Source organism: Tachyglossus aculeatus, chromosome 5 (assembly GCF_015852505.1).
Source record: "Tachyglossus aculeatus isolate mTacAcu1 chromosome 5, mTacAcu1.pri, whole genome shotgun sequence".
Taxonomy (NCBI): domain Eukaryota; kingdom Metazoa; phylum Chordata; class Mammalia; order Monotremata; family Tachyglossidae; genus Tachyglossus; species Tachyglossus aculeatus.
In genome coordinates this window covers 52,047,473-52,067,105 of record NC_052070.1, presented here as the reverse complement: position 1 = coordinate 52,067,105, position 19,633 = coordinate 52,047,473, and the positions used below count along the sequence as shown (strand labels likewise).

At 43.3% G+C, this 19,633-nt stretch overlaps 1 protein-coding gene across 4 annotated transcripts in view; it reads right to left on the bottom strand.

The window, feature by feature from the left end:
- PRDM2 (PR/SET domain 2) overlaps positions 1-17,919 on the bottom strand; it is a 228,131-nt gene extending 210,212 nt beyond the window's left edge. For 3 of the 4 annotated variants that reach the window (XM_038747232.1, XM_038747234.1, XM_038747235.1), the window contains exon 1: positions 17,850-17,918. The gene's annotated coding sequence lies outside the window, so the exon portion shown is untranslated. Of the gene's footprint in view, positions 1-17,849 lie in introns of all 4 variants that reach the window. The other variant, XM_038747237.1, reaches the window with a different exon arrangement.
- Positions 17,920-19,633: the final 1,714 nt, after the last annotated feature.

The following is a 19,633-nucleotide window of genomic DNA, read 5'->3' as shown; positions in this document are numbered from 1 at the left end:
TGTACATTACGTGCTGTGGAACAGGGATAGGAGAAAAACCAAGGGAGCAAGTCAGGGTGATACAGAAGAGAGTGGGAGAAGAGGAAAAGAGGGACTTAGTCTGGGAAGGCCTCTTGGAGGTTTTGAAGGGGGGGGGGGGAGAGAGTAATTGTCTTTCAGATTTGAGGAGGGAAGGCATTCCAGACCAGAGGCAAGACGTGGGCTAAGGGTTGGTGGCGAGATAGGCGAGATGGAGGCAAAGAGACAAGGTTAGCATTAGAGGAGCAAAGTGTGCAGGCTGGGTTGTAGAATAATAATAATAATAATGATGTTGGTATTTGTTAAGCGCTATGTGCAAAGCACTGTTCTAAGCACTGGGGGGATACAAGGTGATCAGGTTGTCCCACGTGGGGCTCACAGTTTTCAGGTAAAGTAGCGAGGTGAGGTAGGAGGAGGTAAGGTGGTAGAGTGCTTTAATTGTTTGATCGTATTATTTACATGTTACATGTAATAGTCTCTTGTTCACTAACTGCAAACAGGAATTCAGATTCAGTCTAATTGGAGGTACATGAATGGCAAACTGCAGTTCTCATTTTAAGGCTGGGATTACGTGCTGAGAAGCAGGAGAGGCAGCATATCCTTGTGGAAAGAGGATAGACCTGGGTTCTAATCCCAGATCTTCCCATTACTTGTTGTGTGACCTTGGGCAAGTCACTTAACTGCTCTGTGCCTCAGTTTCCTCAATTCTAAAATGAGGATTAAATCTTATTCCCTCCTATTTAGACTGTGAGCCCCAAGGGACTGTGTCCAATCTGATTAATCTGTATCTACCCAGTGCTTGGAACAGTGCTTGACACCTAGTAAGTGGTTAATAAATATTATAAAAAAATAACACAGATAAAGGGGATGAAAAATTATTGGTTCATCCTATAAAAAAAGTTGTAGTACTGATTCATTAGCTTTTATATGCATTTTACTAGCAGAAGTGGTATTAAGAGCTTGCCATAGGCAAAGCACTGTGCTACGTGCTGTTTAGCAATGGTCCTAAATACGTTACTAACTCATTTAAGCCTTTATTTCCAAAAACAACAGAGAGCTCCTATCTTGGCATTTTTACAATAAAAATGTTTGCTAATCAATTGAAAAACACCTCTAGATACAAGCACCTTTCAACCAGTGAACTCAAAATTCTGTCTGTAGGTTTTTTCTATTATTTTACTTTGCTCACAACAAACGCTCTTTGAGGAAGAGGGCATGGATGCTATTATCCCATCTTATAGGGAAGAACCCTGAAAATCAGAGAGATGGAATGATTTCCTCAGAATGACAACTGGTCAGCAGGGAAGCCAGCTCTAGCACTCCCGTCTCTGTATTCACAGCTTAATATGCTCTCTACTGATCCAGTGATTTCCAACTATTTCCTAAGGTGATATATCACCACCTAAATTTTTTTAAAATGATATTTGTTAAGCACTTTCTATATGCTAGATGCTTTTCTAAGCGCTGCGACAGACAAAAGATAATCCAGTCGGACCCAGGTCCTGTCCCACAGAGTTCACAGTCTTAACCCCCATTTCATAGATAAAGTAACTGGAGCCCAGAAAAGTTCATTCAATCATATTTATTAAAATGTTTAGTGTGTGCAGAGCACTGTACTAAGCACTTATGATTTATCCAAGGTCACAAAGCAGACAGGTGGCAGAGCTGGGATTAGAACCCAGGCTTTTACCTAGGTCACACTACTTTTCAAATCGTGGAATTGTTATAATTTTGAGAAAGTCAATTACATTTTGGCCCATTTTGCTTCAAATGTGTTAAATTAGATGCAACTTTTTAGTAGAAGCAGCACGGCCTAGTGGGAAGAGTATGGGCCTGGGAGAGCACCCGGGTTCTAATTCTGGCTCTGCCGCGTGTCAGCTGTGTGACCTTGGGCAAGTCACTTCACTTCTCTGTGCCTCAGTTACCTCATCTGTAAAATGGGGATTGAGACTGTGAGCCCCATGTGAGACCGTGACTGTGTACATCCTGATTACCTTGTATCTACCCCAGCATTCAGCACAGTGCCTGCACCATGGTAACCTGTTAAAACCATTTTTTTTAAAGTTATAACAAGCATTCATAAAATGTTGATTCTTTTCACCAGTTTAAAAATAACTACAAAATATACCCATATTCAGTCTAAGCTGTTAACTGCATTTTCTAGTGTACTAAAAAATTAAAAATACTCAGTGGGGAAACTCTGTAGATACATGCAATTCCTCAAAACAAACAAAACCCCCACTGTATATATTTAGGGAAATCTTGTAAACTGGTTTTACGATAAATGAAAGATTTACTGCGTACCTTGACCTTCATTCATACTTCATGGGAAATGACAGGACATGGAATTCTCCTTAGAAATAAATCACACTCAGATGACACACATGTTCATCTTACAGAAAATATAGGGGCATTTTGTAATAGAGAAAACACCCTATATGGAAAAAGAAGTGACAACGAAGACCATTTTTTTAAGTTTTTAATATAATTTTAATTTGAATACATTAATAAGACATCACATATGGAAGAAGATTGGAAGCAAAATAAATTACACAGAGAAAAAGGCATTTTTGGACTATGCTCTGATGATCTTTTTCTAGACTGTATACACTTCTATTTTCAGAAACTGTACTTGAGATGTTTCATTTTCATTGGGAACTACAACTTGTTCTCATTAGCATTCACTCCAGTTATATCCATATTATAAAAACATCAAATATACATGATTTTCTCCAGATAATTCTGCCAGTCTTTGTACTTGATCCATAAAAGTAAGACCTATTAATAGAAGCTCTATATACTACCTTCCATTTTTTTAAAAAAAGACATCGTTAAATAATTCCTATTTTTATTTTCCCAGGATGAGATTATTTGTTTCTATGCAATGTCTCTCTCGTTCTTAAAGCTCTCTGGTGAAAATTACACAATTTTCCTTAGTAATTCAATTCCCAAATCCTTTATGTCAAAATGATTTTCCTTGTATCTATCTGAAGAACCAATAAAAACAAATAATTTTAATGCATATGTCAACTTCTAATATATTCTATTGAGGGATACATTTTCAAAGAGGTTCATGAGGACTTCACTATAATTTAAATTAAGCTCAGTGGGAGCTGAAGTGTTGAATCACTGACCACCACCTAGAACGTGAACCTCCATAATACTAGTGTTATCACTTAGAATTTAGAAACTCACCACCCACAGCCTAAATTCAAATGTTATTAAATTAATCCATTTCCTACAATATACAGTTTTTCTAATGGGAGCATATTACTTTTTCATTTAGAGAAAAAAAAACCTAAAAGTGTCATAAATATGACCTCACGTTCAAATTTTAAGAAATGGATTCAGGCATGAAAATTCAAGAAAGTATAACCGTAGAAATGTTGTCAGGGGCCATTTTGGCCCTACAAAACTCTGATTTTAATTTAAGAGATTTAGCCTCCTTTACCACTCTCTCCAGGGATTTGGGAGTGTGTTCAGGGAGGGAATCACACTGGTGCCACGGGGAAATGGGGAAATAATTTCAAAAGATGCAATTTGGAAGGGGAGAGGGATTGTTAGCTGTAAATATGAGGGTTGACGGGATTAGAAAGAAACTGTCCAGGAATTATTACAATAAAACTTGAAATACTCAACCATCACATCTTAAATTCTACATTTTATTGCACAAACTTTGGGGGAGTGGTGATTATTACAACTGCCATAGTAACAGAAAAGGAATGGTTTGAACATAAGATGAAAATCGGTATATTTTAAACAACAGAAATATTTTGGTTAAAATTCATAGCCAAAACCTGGAGTAAAGTCCTGCAAAGATTAGGTTGGACTATAGGCAGCAAACAGAAGTAGCAGAGCCAAATGGATAGAGCATGGGCCTAAAGTCAGAAGGACCTGGTTTCTAATCCCAGCTCCACCACTTGGCTGCTGTGTGACCTTGGGCAAGTCACCTAACTGCTCTGTGCCTCAGTTACCTCATATGTAAAATGGGGTTTAAGATTGAGCCCCATGTGGGGCAGAGACTGTGTCCAACCAGATTAGCTTTTATCTACCCCAGTGCTTAGTACAGTGCCTGGCACATAATATATGCTTAACAAATACTATTAAAAAAAACAAGCAAGCAAGCAAATCAAGTTCAGCTTGGGCACATGTCAAGACAAAGTAGATCACATCCCTTTTATTACAAATGACCTGAGGCTATTACCAGGACTTCATGTTACTACCAGGACATCATTATTGATGCACAGCATTGTATTAAGTGCTTGGGAGAGTAGAAGAGAGTTAATAAGTCCCACTCTAAGGACTTTACAGTCTAGGCAATGCAGCGGTTCCCTCACATATGAGAAGCAGCAATGCCTGGTGTTTAAAGCTCGGGTTTGGCAGTCAGAAGGACCTGAGTTCTAATCCCAACTCTACCACTTGTCTGCTGTGTGACCTTGGACAGGTCATTTCCCTTCCTCTGTCCCTCAGTTCCCTCATCTGTAAAATGGGAATTAAAACTGTGGGCCCTTTGTGGGACATGGACTGTGTCCAACCTCCTTACCTTGTATCTACCCCAGTGCTTAGAACAGTGCTTGGCACACATTAAGCACTTAGAAAATACCATTTAAAAATATGCCAAATGGTTTGGCCGCTGTGTGGTCTCCAACTCCCAGCAGTCCTCAAACAAAACAAGGTAATATGCATGTTTTACATTTCCATTGCACTGCTCTGTCAATCAATCATATTTACTGAATGTTTACTGTGTGTAGAGCACTGTACTAAGCACTTGGTAGAGTATAACAGATTTGATAGATATGTTCCCTGACCACAAACTTACAGTCTAGAGGGGGATACAAACTTTAATATAAATAAATTACAGATATGTACCTAAGTACATATGAGGCTGAGGTAGGGGTGAATAAAGGGTACAAATCCAAGTGCAAAGGCAGTGAGAGATGAGGAAGTGAGGGTTTAGCCAGGGAGATATGCTCTTGGAGATAATAATAATAATAATAATAATAATAATAGTATTTGTTGAGCGCTTACTATGTGCAAAGCACTGTTCTAAGCGCTAGGGGGAATACAAGGTGATCAGGTTGTCTCTCGTGGGGCTCACAGTCTTAATCCCTATTTTACAGATGAGGGAACTGAGGCACAGTGAAGTTAAGTGACTTGCTCAAAGTCACACAGCTGACAATTGGCGAAGCCGGGATTTGAACCCATGACGTCTGACTCCAAAGCCCAGGCTCTTTCCACTGAGCCATGCTGCTTCTCTAATGCAAGAGATATGCTTTTAAAAAGGCTTTGAAAGTGGGGATAGTGATGCGTCAGTAGGATATGAAGGTGGGCATTTCAGGCCAGAGGCAGGACATGGGTGAGAGGTCAGTGGTGAGATAGATGAGATAGAGGTAAAGTGAGTAGGTTGGCATTAGAGGAGCAAAGTGTATGAACTGGGTTGTACTTATGTGGTAAGGTGGGAGGGCACAATATGATTGAGTACTTTAAAGCCAATGGTAAGGAATTTCTGTTTGATGCGGAGGTGGATGGGCAACCCCTGGAGGTTCTTGAGGAGTGGGAAGACACAGGGAACAGTTTTGTAGAAAAATGATCTGGACAGCAGAGTAAAGTGTGGGCTGGAATGTGGAGAGACAGGAGGCAGGGAGGTCAGCAAGAAGGATAATGCAATAATTAAGGTGGGAAAGAATAAGTGTTTGGGTTAACATGGCAGCAGTTTGGAGGAAAGGTGGATTTTTGCGGTGTTGCGGAGGCTGAACTGACAGGATTTGGATACACTGAATATGTGAGTTGAAAGAGAGATAAGTGGAGGAAAATGCCACGGTTATGGATTTGTGAGACAGGGAGGATGGTGGTGCCGCCTCCTGCGATGGGGAGATTTGGGTGGGAAGGTAAGAAGTTCTGTTTTGGACAAGGTAAGTTTGAGGTGAAATGGGACATCCAAGTAGAAATGCCCTGAAGGAAGGAAATGCAAGATTGCAGAAAAGGGAGAGATCAAGGCTGGAGAGGTACAGTGGGAATTATCCATACAGAAGTGGTAGTTGAAGCCATGGGAGTGAATGAGCTTGCAAGGAAGTGGGTGCAGATGGAGAATAATCTTGGAAGTTTCCCTTCAACTCCTGGAAGCCAGAATAGATGATGCCAAAAGAAAATTAAATGTTGGGTGGATACAGGCCCCTTCATTTACTGGGTCAGATAAGTTTAGGCCCAACAATTAATCAATGGTACTTATTAAGCTTTTATTATGTGTACAGTGCTCTACTGAGTGCACTTGGGAGATTCCAAAAGACCTGGTAGACATTATCCCTGACCTTAAGGAATTTATAACCTAGTGGGGAAGACTCATGCAAAACTCTAGCTGTAGCTTTTAACCTGGATACTTTGAAGCCCTGATGTTGATCCAGTGGGAAGAGCACTAAAAGACCTGAGTTCTAACCTAGGCTCTGCAAGTAAGTATGCCTAATGGAACTATGCCATCGGTGGTGAAGATTTCTGACCAAGGAACCAACAGAAGATTCCACAAAGTGGACAGGCAGAGCCGGAATCCTGAAAAAGAGCTGAGTGGCATGGGGGTCGAACAGGACCGGATTATCACAGGGGCTCATGGGGATTCAGAAGCAACCCACCCAGCCCCTCCACCAATCTGTTACCACTACAAGAAAGTCCTGCCCAAGCACTACCATGTTTGCTTCCACCATGGAGTTCCTCCGGGCTCCTCCTACCTCCGCTTCCCATCTCCTGCCACTGCCTTCCGCCACCACCGCCATCTTCCACCTCCCTGGAGCCTCTGCGGCATTTCCCAGTTTCCCACTGCCACCACTTTCTCGAACCACTGCATGTGACACTAGAAAAAACTTCCTAGATCTGGCCCCGGTGGCAAAGATTGGGGCAGCTACCAAGGTGACTGCCTGCTGGATTATGGCACATCAGCACAACACTGTGGTCACTAAAGCTTTAAATGAGTCCTATATGAAAAAAAAAAAAATTTGTGTGCACATCACAATGTGCTGGATCCCTGACCCTGGCTCTTAGCACTCAATACCCTAGTGGGAACATAACTAGTAGGGATAAGAGAGTGCAAGTGGTCCTAACCAAATTACTTTCACTAATATTTTGGTGCAGGTATTTAGTCCCTGATGCCTCAAAATTGAAGCTCATCTGTATTTCTTGTCAGAAAATTCCATTTCCAAAAGCAAACCACTTATAAATTGCCAGAGTATATCCAAATGCACATGTAGACTATATTTTTCAGTTAAATCAGGCATATCAAAGGAAAATGATGAAAGTTGGCTCAAAGGCAATTAGATAATATAAAAATGTCAGCGCACAACAGTAGTCAAAAAACAAACCTACTTTTTCAGATCCAAGCCAACCAAAAATGCTTTCATTTATAGCCTAAGGAAAGGATATAATTAATCAAAATAAGATCTGCTATACTCATATGTAATCAACTATGTCAGAACAAGAAATTTTTCAAGATTCTAAGAAAGGGTTTAACAGAATATGGGTAAAGGAGTGAGAGAAGTAATCCTCTAAATAGTTCTGGACTGACTGCAGCACCTTCTATTCAAAACATGAAACCCCTAGAAACAAGGAAGTCAATCATTATGGCTCTTCAAGTCTTCTAATGAAACCACACATCTCAGAGAAGATACTTATTTTTCCCAAGGTTTCAATAAGCCAAATTTAAATTACATCCAAGCAATAAAAACAGTTAGACTCACAGGAAGAAAGGAATGATCAGGTTTAACATGTCTTTTGCCCTTAAGTGCAATAAAGTGAAATATTAGAGTATTGGAGAATTTCTTAAAACCAAAGTATCATACCTTTAGCTCGACTTCAGGAAGTACAATTTCAGTTTCTACTTCCGTCATTTAAGGATGTATGTTCTGAGAAACCCAAATTTAATTATAACCTACAAAAAGCCTCAAAGCCCCAAAGTGGATCGAAATATAAATACCAAAGGATGAACAACATGCCTGATTTAAGGAATTTTTCCTAAGTATTCAATTCTAGATGTGGAAAAGTTCTCAAGCATCACCTGTCTCAAGTTCATGTTTATGAATCAATTGTATTTATTGAGTGCTTACTGTGCGCAGGGCACTGTGCTTAGGAGACTGCAATATAGCAGGCACATTCCCTGCCCACATCAAGTGTACAGTCTAGAGGGGGAGATGGACATTAATATAAATAAATAAAATTAGAGCTATGTTCATAAGTGCTGCCGGGCTGGGAAGGGGGGATGAAGAAAGGGATCAAGTCAGGGCAAAGCAGAAGGGAGGGGAAGAAAAGGAAATGAGGGCTTAATCAGGGAAGGCCTCTTGGAGGAGATGTACCTTCAGTAAGGCTCTGAAGAGCGGGGGACAGGGGAGAAATCATCTGTCAGATATAAAGAGGAGCAGCATGGCGTAGTGTAGAGCATGGGCCTTGGGAGTCAAAAGGTCACAGACTCTAAACCCCACTCCACCACTTGTCTGCTGCGTGGGCTTGGGTAAGTCACTTAACTTCTCTGTGCCTCAGTTACCTCATCTGTAAAATGGGGATGAAGGCTGGGAGCCCTCTGTGGGACAGGGACTGTGTCCAACTCGATTAGCTTGTATCCGCCCCAGCACTTAGTACAGTGCCTGGCACACAGTAAGCGCTTAACAAATACCACAATTATTATCATTAATATAAAGAGGGAGGGCATTCCAGGCCAGAGGCAGGATGTGGACAAGAGGGCGGCAGTGAGATAGATGAGATCAAGGTACAGTGAGCAGGTTGGCGTGAGAGGAGTAAAGTGTGTGGGCTGGGTAGTAGTAGGAAAGCAGCGAAGTAAGGTAGGAGGAGGCAAAGTGATTGAGTGCTTTAAAGCTGATAGTAAGGAGTTTCTGTTTGATCTGCAGGTGGATGAGCAACCACTGGAGATTCTTGAGGAGTGGAGAAACAGGGACTGAACGTTTATGTAGAAAAATGAACCAGGCTGCAGAGTGAAGTACGAACTGGAGTGGGGAAGAGACAGGCAGCAGAGAGTCCAGCAAGGAGGCTGATACAGTAATCGAGGCGAGATAGGATAAGTGCTTGGATTCATGTGGTAGCAGTTTGGATGGAGAGGAAAGGATTTTAGCAATGTTGTGGAGATTGAACCGACAGGATTTGGTAAAAATATTGAATATGTGGGTTGAATGAGAGACAGGAGTCAAGAATAATGCCAAGGTTACAGCATGGCAACAGGAGGGATGGTGGTGGTGTCTACAGTGATGGGAAAGTCAAGAGAAGGACAGGATGGGTGGAAAGATAAGGAGTTCTGTTTTTGACATGTTAAGTTTGAGGTGATGGCAGGACATCCAAGTAGAGATGTCTTGAAGGCAGGAGGACTGCAGAGGTTGCAGAGATGGAGAGAGATCACGGCTGGAGATGTAAATTTGGGTTTCATCTGCACAGAGGTGGTAGTTGAAGCCGTCGGAGCGAATGAGTTCTCCAGGGGAGTGGGTGTAGATGTAGAATAGAAGGGAACCAGGACTGATACTTGCTGGACACCCACAGTTAGGTGTGGGAGGCAGAGAAGGAGCCCATGAAAGAGACAGAGAGAGACAGGAGGAGAACAAAGAGAAAACAGTGACAGGGAAGGCAAGATTAGATAATGTTTCCAGAAGAAGAGGGTGTTGACAGTGTCAAAAGCAGCTCAAACGTCAAGAAGATTAAGATGGAGTACAGGCTGTTGAATTGGGCAAAACGGAGATCGTTTGTGAGAGCAGTTTCTGTGGAGTGAAGGGGACAGAAGCCAGATTGAAGGGGGTCAAGAAGAGAATTGGAGGACAGCAGGTGTAGACATGTCGTTTAAGAAGTCTGGAGAAGAATGGTATGAGGGAGATGGTGTGATAACAGAAGGGAGCTTTGGAGTTAAGGGAGGTTTTTTTTTAGCATGGGGAGACATGGGCATTCTTGAAAGCAGTGGGCAAGAAGCCACTGGAGAGTGAACAGTTGAAGATGGTGGTCAAGGAGAGAAGAAGGGCAGGGGCAAGTGTTTTGATCAGGTGTAAAGGGACAGGGTTGGATGTGCAGGTGGAGAGTGTGGATCTTGAAAGAAGACAGGAGATCTCCTTCTGAGATACTTCCGGGAAAATGGGAGAGTTGAAGTAGGGACAGGCAATATTTTAGGGAGATCATGCCTGGCAGCTTTGATTTTCTTAATAAAGTCAGAAGCCAGGTCATTAGGGGCAAGAGATGGGGGAGGTGGGAGGGAGAGGAGGTCTGAGGAGGGAGTTAGACACCTGGAACAACTGGTGCGATCTATGGGCGTGGATGTCAACAAGAATAGAGATCTAATTTTGCCGGGCAGAGGAGAGGGCAGAGGCTAAAGCACGTAAGGATAAACTTGAAGTGAATGAGGTCGGCCTGGTACATATATTTCCACCAGCAGCGTTCTGCAGCTAACGCACAGAGTGAAGGACTGGACTGTGTGTTAGTGGTACGAGATTGACAAAGGGATGGGGAGTAAGTGAGTTGAGTTCAGTAGAGATGGTGGTGTTGATAGCAACAATTTGATCATCAAGGGAAGGTAGCTTGGGTATGGAGGCTAAATGGGGCATGATGAGTTGAAAAAATTGGATGGGGTCAAAACAACGGCAGTCTCTGCGGGGGAACAAGACAGATTTGTGGGGTGGAGGTGAGTGGGAGAGAAGGCAGCATGGCCTAGTGGCAAGGGCACAGGCTTAGGAGCCAAAGGACATGGGTTCAATCCCAGTTCCGCCACTTTGCTGTGTGACCTTGGGCAAGTCGATTAATAATAATAATAATAATAATGGCATTTATTAAGCGCTTACTATGTGCAAAGCACTGTTCAAGCGCTGGGGAGGTTACAAGGTGATCAGGTTGTCCCACAGGGGGCTCAGTCTTAATCCCCATTTTACAGATGAGGGAACTGAGGCCCAGAGAAGTGAAGTGACTTGCCCAAGGTCACACAGCAGACATGTGGCGGAGCCAGAATTAGAACCCATGACCTCTGACTCCCAAGCCTGTGCTCTTTCCACTGAGCCACGCTGCTTCTCCTCTCTGTGCCTCAGTTCCTTCATCTGTAAAATGGGGATTAAGACTGTGAACTCCATGTGGGAGAGGGACTGTGTCCAACCTGATTATCTTGAATCTACCCCAGTGCTTAGAACAGTGCTTGGCACATAGTAAGCACTTAACAGGATAATAATAATAATAATAATGATGGCATTTATTAAGCACTTACTATGTGCAAAGCACTGTTCTAAGCACTGGGGAGGTTACAAGGTGATCAGGTTGTCCCACAGAGGGCTCACAGTCTTAACCCCCATTTTACAGATGAGGTAACTGAGGCACAGAAAAGTTAAGTGACTTGCCCAAAGACACACAGCTGACAATTGGCGGAGCCAGGATAATAATAATGATAATAATAAGACGGCAGGTGAGTTTGTAGTCAGATAGAGGGATTTCAGAGTTGGTGAGGGTAGAGACTGTGCAGTGGCTAGAGATGATGAGATCGCGCCAAGTTGGTGAGCGGGCAAGCTCACCAAACTGGTTCAAAAAGTTGGAGGTAGGGCCTGGGCTGGACATGGAGGGGGCAGTAGATGATTGCTACTAGAATCTGGAGTGGGTGGTAGAGACAGATAATAATTACAGTATTTGTTAAGCGCTTACTATGTGCCAGGCACTGTACTAAGCACTGGGGTAGATACAAGTAAATTGGGTTGGACACAGTCCCTGTCCCACATGGAGCTGACAGTCTCAATACCCATTTTACAGATGAGGTAACTGAGGCTCAGAGAAGTGAAGTGACTTGCCCAAGGTCACAGAGCAGACAAGTGGCGGAGTCGGGATTAGAACCCACTACCTTCTGAACTCCCAGGCCCACGTTCTAGCCACTATGCCATGTGGCTACTCATGATGATTCGAAGGAAGGGAAAGAAAGGGATAGAGGAGGTAGAGTGGTGCAAAAGCAGCATTAGGGTGAGAGAAGGCAGCTAACGCTTCATCCTTTTACAATAAGTCTTGGGGGAGTGGGAGAAGAAGACTGCGTTAAACCATGATATCACCTCATGACCTTCAGATCTTTTGGCATCAGCAAAAGGTTCCTCTCCAGCCCACAGAAATGTATAAGACTTTTTAATTTCTAAATTTGAAAAATGCGGCCTGGTTGCTCTGAAAAACATGAAAGGTGGAGAGGCGGGAGAAGAAAAAGAAACAGAAGGAAGGAGAAAATCAACCTGTGGATGAGAAAAAGGAAAACTAGCTTAGTCCTACATTTGTCTGAAACTTTCAGCCAATGAAGAAGCATGAAGGGGTAGGTGTGAATGCAACAGAGTGTGGCCCTTCCGAGGCAAACAGGGAAGGAACAAGAGATACAAGTTGGACTCAGCAAAAAAAAAAAAGGGGGAGCGCATATTAAGCTCCCTGTAGGCAAGGAACCTGTCTTCCAACTCTGTTACATGTACTCTTCCAAGTGCTTAGTATGGTGCTCTGCACACAGTAAGTGCTCAATAAATACGATTGACGGTCACCCCATAACTGGGGGGCCCAGCAGCATGAGATGGAGTCAGGCCAGGTTGAGCCAATCTTCATACCTAAAACTTCAATCTCTGCAGACCTTTAGTTAACACAAGGTCTATTCTACACAGAAAGATCCAACTGGGCAAATACTTGTTAGTTTACTTTAAAAGGGTGCTACAATACTATTAAATTATATTCCATATAATAAAAAGCCATTCGTTTTAGCTCATTGCTTTTTATATGGCCATCAAAATTACTCATGAGGAAATATTAACTAAGTAGGACGATTTTAGAAAGATCCACGATATCTAGAAACACAAAGAAACGTGAGAAAGATATACAAGTTAATAAGAATGGAAGGTCAGGAGAAATATTTACCTTCAAAACAATGCCATGGGGGAAAAAATGACCCCCTTCGCCCTTTAATCAAACCTAAGTAGAATTTCAAGCACCTTCAAAAAGAATGTCGACTAATTTCTGTGGCAAGAAATGTTTGTTTCTGAGTGACTTCCTAAATCATAACAAACAGTGTCAGCCACAACTCTAGACTGTGAGCCCGTTGATGGGTAGGATTGTCTCTGTTGCTGAACTGGACTGTCCAAGTGCTTAGTACAGTGCTCTGCACACAGTAAGCGCTCAATAAATACGACAATGTACTTCACTGCCCATTAGTCCAGTGAGCATTAGCTCCTCCTCTAGACTATAAACTTGTGGGCGGGGATCATGTCCACCACCTCTATCTTATGGTGACCTCCCAAGTACTTATCAATAATAATAATGGTATTTGCTAAGTGTTTACTGTGTACCAGGCACTATAGTAAGTGCTAAGGTGAGTACAAGCGAATTGGGTTGGACACAGTCCCTTGTCCCATGTGGAGCTCACAGCCTCAATCCCCACTTTACAGATGAGGTTACTGAGGCACAGAGCAGTGAGGCAGCTTGCCTGAGGTCACACAGCAATGCACCCAATACATACCACTGCATAACTGTACAGTGACACCAGCTCTGTAGCCCAGAACCTAGAAGAGAGTGCTTAGTACAGTGTTCTGCATACTGTAAGTGCTCAATAAATACGATTGACTGAATGAACATCACAGGACAGAGAGCCAGAGGGAAGCAAAGCTCGGGCTTTTCCATTAATTCCTCAACTGAACAAGCCCAGGAAGGTGCTGAGAATATATGCTTAATAAATGCCATTATTATTATTATTATTATTCTCTGGGCCTCAGCGACCTCATCTGTAAAAATGGGGATTAAGACTGTGAGCCCCCTGTGGGACAACCTGATCACCTTGTAACCTCCTCAGCGCTTAGAACAGTGCTTTGCACATAGTAAGCGCTTAATAAATGCCATTATTATTATTATTATTATTATATTAACAACTAAGGCTTACCTATGCTAGATTTAACTGAGAAAACGATGCTGGCGGCTAGGATTCCGATTCTCATGTGCCGAAGGAAACGTTATTTATCCCAGACTAAACACCCGTTTTTCCTCTGCTCCCCCTACCCATCGCCCCGACTCGCTCCCTTTGCTCAATCCTCCCTCCCCGCCCCACAGCACTTGTGAATATATGTACGCATTTATCACTATAATTCTATTAATTTTTATTAATGATGTGCATATATCTCTAATTCTGTTTATTTATAATGATGCTACTGATGCTTGTTTACTTGTTTTGATGTCTGTCGCCCGCCTTCTAGACTGTGAGCCCGTTGTGGGCAGGGATTGTCTCTGCTGCCTAACTGGACTTCGCAAGCGCGTAGTACAGTTCTCTGAACACATAAAGCACTCAGTAAATACGACAATGAATGAATGAATATTTTAAAATCTTTTTTACAGTATTATGTGAAGCATGTGAAACATTATTATTGTGAAGCAGTGTGGCTTAGTGGCAAGAGCCTGGGCTTGGGAGTCAGAGGACATGGGTTCTAATCCTGGCTCCACCACTTGTCTGCTGTGTGACCTTGGGCAAGCCACTTAACTTCTCTGTGCCTCAGTTATCTCATCTGTAAAATGGGGATTAAGACTGTGAGCCCCACATGGGACAACCTGATTACCTTCTATTTACCTCAGAGCTTAAAACAGTGCTTGGCACATAGTAAGCTCTTAACAAATACCATGATTATTATTATTAAGCGCTCATTAAATACGATAGAATGAACGAATGCTAAGGACCAGGGGGTCCCAGTGCCTAGACTTCTTTGGGCTCGTTCAGACTGGGTCGCTGCGGACCCAGACAATGTTGGGAGCGTGGCTGGGAAGCAGTATGGCTCAGTGGAAAGAGTCTGGGCTTGGGAGTGAAAGGGTGTCCCGACTCCACCACTTGTCTGCTGTGTGACTTTAAGCAAGTCACTTAATTTCTCTGTGCCTCAGTTCCCTCATCTGTAAAATGGGGATGAAGACTGTGAGCCCCACGTGGGACAACCTGATTACCTTGTATCCACCCCAGCACTGAGAACAGTGCTTGGTACATAGGAAGTGCTTAACAAATACCATCATCATTTGGCCTGCCTGGGGCTCTCCATCTACCCTTCCAAAGCGAAGAAGCAGCGTGGCTTAGTGGAAAGAGCACAGGCTTGGGAGTCAGAGATCATGGGTTCTAATCCCAGCTCGGCAAATTGTCAACTGTGTGACTTTTAGCAAGTCACAACTTCTCTGTGCCTCAGTTACCTCATCTGTAAAATGGGGGTAAATTAACTAAGCACTAAGAACCTGGAGCCACGGAGCTGGGATTTGAACCCATGACCTCTGACTCCAAAGCCCGTGCTCTTTCCACTGAGCCACGCTGCTTCTCTATATTGAAGTCTATACTGATGGGTATATCGGGTATATCGGGGAAGCAGTGTGGCTCAGTGGAAAGAGCACGGGCTTGGGAGTCAGAGGTCATGGGTTCTAATCCCAGCTTCTCCACTTGTCAGCTGTGTGACTTTGGGCAAGTCACTTCACTTCTCTGTGCCTCAGTTACCTCATCTGTAAAATGGAGATTAAGACGGTAAACCCCTGGGACAAACTGATCACCTTTCATTCATTCAATTGTATTCCTTGAGGGCTTACTGTGTGCAGAGCACTGGACTAAGCACTTGGGAAGGACAAATAGGAAAGAGATAGAGATGGTCCCTACCCACCAATGGGCTCCCCAGCGCTTAGAACAGTGCCTTGCACATAGTAAGTGTTTAACAAATGTCATCATTATTATTATTATATGTCTATAATTCTATCTATTCTATTGGTATTGACACCTGTCTACTTGTTTTGTTTTGCTGTCTCTCTCCCCCTTCTAGACTGTGAGTCCGTTGTTGGGTAGGGACCGTCTATCTGTTGCCGAATTGTAATAACAACAACGATGGTATCTGTTAAGCACTTACTATGTGCCGAGCACTGTTCTAAGCGCTACGGGAGGTACAAGGTAATTAGGTTGTCACACGTGGGGCTCACTGTCTTAACCCCCATTTTACTGATGGGGTAACAGGCACAGAGAAGTTAAGTGACTTGCCCAGAGTCACACATCAGACAAGTGATGGAGCTAGGATTAGAAACCACGTCCTCTGACTCCCAAGCCTGGGCTTCTTCCACTGAGCCAGGCTTGTACTTTCCATTCATTCATTTCATTCAATCATACTTATTGAGCGCTTACTGTGTGCAGAGCACTGTACTAAGCGGTTGGGAAGTACAAGTCGGTAACATATAGAGACAGTCCCTACCCAACAATGGGCTCACAGTCTAGAAGCGGGGAGACAGACAGCAAAACAAAACAGGTAGACAGGCATCAATATAAATAATAGAATTATAGATTCATTCATTCAATCGTATTTATTGAGCGCTTACCGTGTGAAGAGCACTGGACTAAGAGCTTGGGAAGTACAATTCGGCAACAGAGACAGTCCCTGCCCAACAATGGGCTCACAGTCTAGAAGGGGAGGACAGACAACAAAACAAAACATATAGACAGGTGTCAATACCATCAATATAAATAATCGAATTATAGATTCATTTATTCAATCGTACTTATTGAGCGCTTACTGTGTGCAGAGTACTGTACTAGGCGCCTGGGAAAGTACAGTTCAGCAACAGAGAGAGACAGTCCCTGCCCACCAACGGGCTCACAGTCTAGAAAGGGGAGACAGACAACAAAACAGAAGTAGACGGGCATCAATGGCATCAATATAAATAATCGAATTATAGATTCATTCATTCAGTCGTATTGATTGAGCGTTTACTGTGTGCAGAGCACTGTACTAGGAGCTTGGAAAAGTACAATCCGGCAACAGAGAGAAACAGTCCCTGCCCACCAACGGGCTCACAGTCTAGAAAGGGGAGACAGACAACAAAACAGAAGTAGACGGGCATCAATAGCATCAATATAAATAATCGAATTATAGATTCATTCATTCAGTCGGATTGACTGAGAGTTTACTGTGTGCAGAGTACTGTACTAGGCGCTTGGGAAAGTATAATTCGGCAACAGAGACAGACAGTCCCTGCCCACCAACAGGCTCACAGTCTAGAAAGGGGAGACAGACAACAAAACAGAAGTAGACAGGCATCAATAGCATCAATATAAATAATCGAATTATAGAGTCATTCATTCAGTCGGATTGATTGAGCACTTACTGTGTGCAAAGTACTGTACTAGGCGCTTGGGAAAGTACAGTTCGGCAATAGAGACAGTCCCTGCCCACCAACGGGCTCACAGTCTAGAAAGGGGAGACAGACGACAAAACAGAAGTAGCCAGGCAACAATAGCATCAATATAAATAATCGAATTATAGATTCATTCATTCAATCGTAGTGACTGAGCGCTTCCTGTGTGCAGAGCACTGGCCTAAGCGCTCGGGAAAGTACAAATCGGCAACAGATGGAAGCGGTTCCTGCCCACCAACGGGCTCCCAGTCTAGAAGGGGGAGACAGACAACAATCAATCAATCAATCAATCGTATTTATTGAGCACTTACTGTGTGCAGAGCACTGTACTAAGCGCTTGGGAAGTCCAAGTTGGCAACATATAGAGACAGTCCCTACCCAACAGTGGGCTCACAGTCTAAAAGGGGAGGTACAGAGAACAAAACCAAACATACTAACAAAATAAAATAAATAGAATAGATATGTACGAGTAAAATAAATAAATAAATAGAGTAATAAATCTGTACAAACATATATACAGGTGCTGTGGGGAAGGGAAGGAGGTAAGATGGGGGGATGGAAAGTAGACAGGTGTCAATACCATCAGGATAAACAGAATTGTAACTAAATACACATCATTAATCATTAATAAAAGGAATAGGGTAATAAATCTGCACAAATAAACAGCGGTAGAGGCCCGCAGGGAGGCCGCTTACCTGCTCCGGCCCCCAACCGTCGCACTCCCCAGCTGCTCGCCCAGGCCCGGTCGGCCGCCATTTTGCTCCCGGACTGGAAGTGACGTACGGGGCGGGGAACCCAGCTGTATGAGGAGGCCTCCCTCCACAGCATCCTTTAGGCCTTCGGTTGATGATGATTGTGTTTGATTATAATAATAATAATAATGTGTTAAGCATTTAATATGCGCTAAGCAACATTCTAAACGCTGGTCCCCCTCGCCCCCCTCTCCATCCCCCGCATCTCACCTCCTTCCCTTCCCCACAGCACCTGTATATAATAATGTTGGCATTTGTTAAGTGCTTACTATGTGCAAAGCACTGTTCTAAGCGCTGGGGGGGGGATACAAAGTGATCAGGTTGTCCCATGTGGGGTTCACAGTCTTAATCCCCACTTTACAGATGAGGTAACTGAGGCTCGGAGAAGTTAAGTGACATGCCCAAGGTCACACAGCAGACATGTGGCAGAGTCGGGATTCGACTGTATATCTGTATATATGTTTGTACATATTTATTACTCTATTTATTTATTTTACTTGTACCTATTTATTCTGTTGATTTTATTTTGTTAGTATGTTTGGTTTTGTTCTCTGTCTCCCCCTTCTAGACTGTGAGCCCGCTGTTGGGTAGGGACTGTCTCTATATGTTGCCAGCTTGTACTTCCCAAGCGCTTAGTACAGTGCTCTGCACACAGTAAGCACTCAATAAATACAACTGATTGATTGATTGATTGATTGGGGTAGATATAAGTAATCAGGTTGCCCCAGGCGGGGCTCAGACTTCATTAATCCCCATTTTACAGATGAGGTAACCGAAGCACAGAGAAGTGAAGTGACTTGCCCTAAATCACACAGCTGATAAGTGGCGGAGTGGGGATTGGACCTCACGACCTCTGACTCCTGAGCCTGGGCTCTTGCCACTAAGCCATTTATGAGCTTACTATGTGTCAGGCACTGTTCTAAGCGCTGGGGTAGATACAAGGTCATCAGGTTGTCCCATGCTCACAGACTTCAGCGCCATTTTACAGACGAGGGAACCGAGGCACGGAGAATAATAATAATGATGGTATTTGTTAAGCGCTTGCTATGTGCCGAGCACTGCTCTAACTGCTGGGGTAGATACAAGGTTATCAGGTTGTCCCACGTGGGGCTCACAGACGTCATCCCCATTTTACAGATGAAGGAACCGAGGCACAGGGAATAATAATAATGATGATGGTATTTGTTAAACACTTGCTATGTGCCAAGCACTGTTCTAACCGCTGGGGCAGATACAAGGTCATCAGGTTGTCCCACGTGGGGTTCACAGTCTTCATCCTCATTTTACAGATGAGGTAACTGAGGCACAGAGAAGTTAAGTGACTTGCCCACAGTCACGCAGTTGATGAGGCGGAGCCGGGATTATAACCCACGTCCCCTGACTCCCAAACCCGAGCTCTTTCCACTAAGCCACACTGCTTCTCAGTTTTCTTCTAATAGTTTTTTATTCAGTTCCACTTTCTTTTTCCTAAAACTCCTCCTTATCTTTTACCATCTCATTTTTTTCTGGGTCCATCCTTAGTCCAATATGCCACTCTTGCCCCACTTCTCATTCCTCCACCCTCCCTGTCTCCATTTTCCTTCCTTTTCCCCAACGCGTTGCTACCTCTCCTTCCTCCTATTCCCTTCTCCTCACGACAGTGAAATGTCCCTTAAGGTTAAAAAAAAAATCCCCAACATCTTTTTGGGACAATATGTTATAAGAACTTGGTGATATTTAGAATGAAG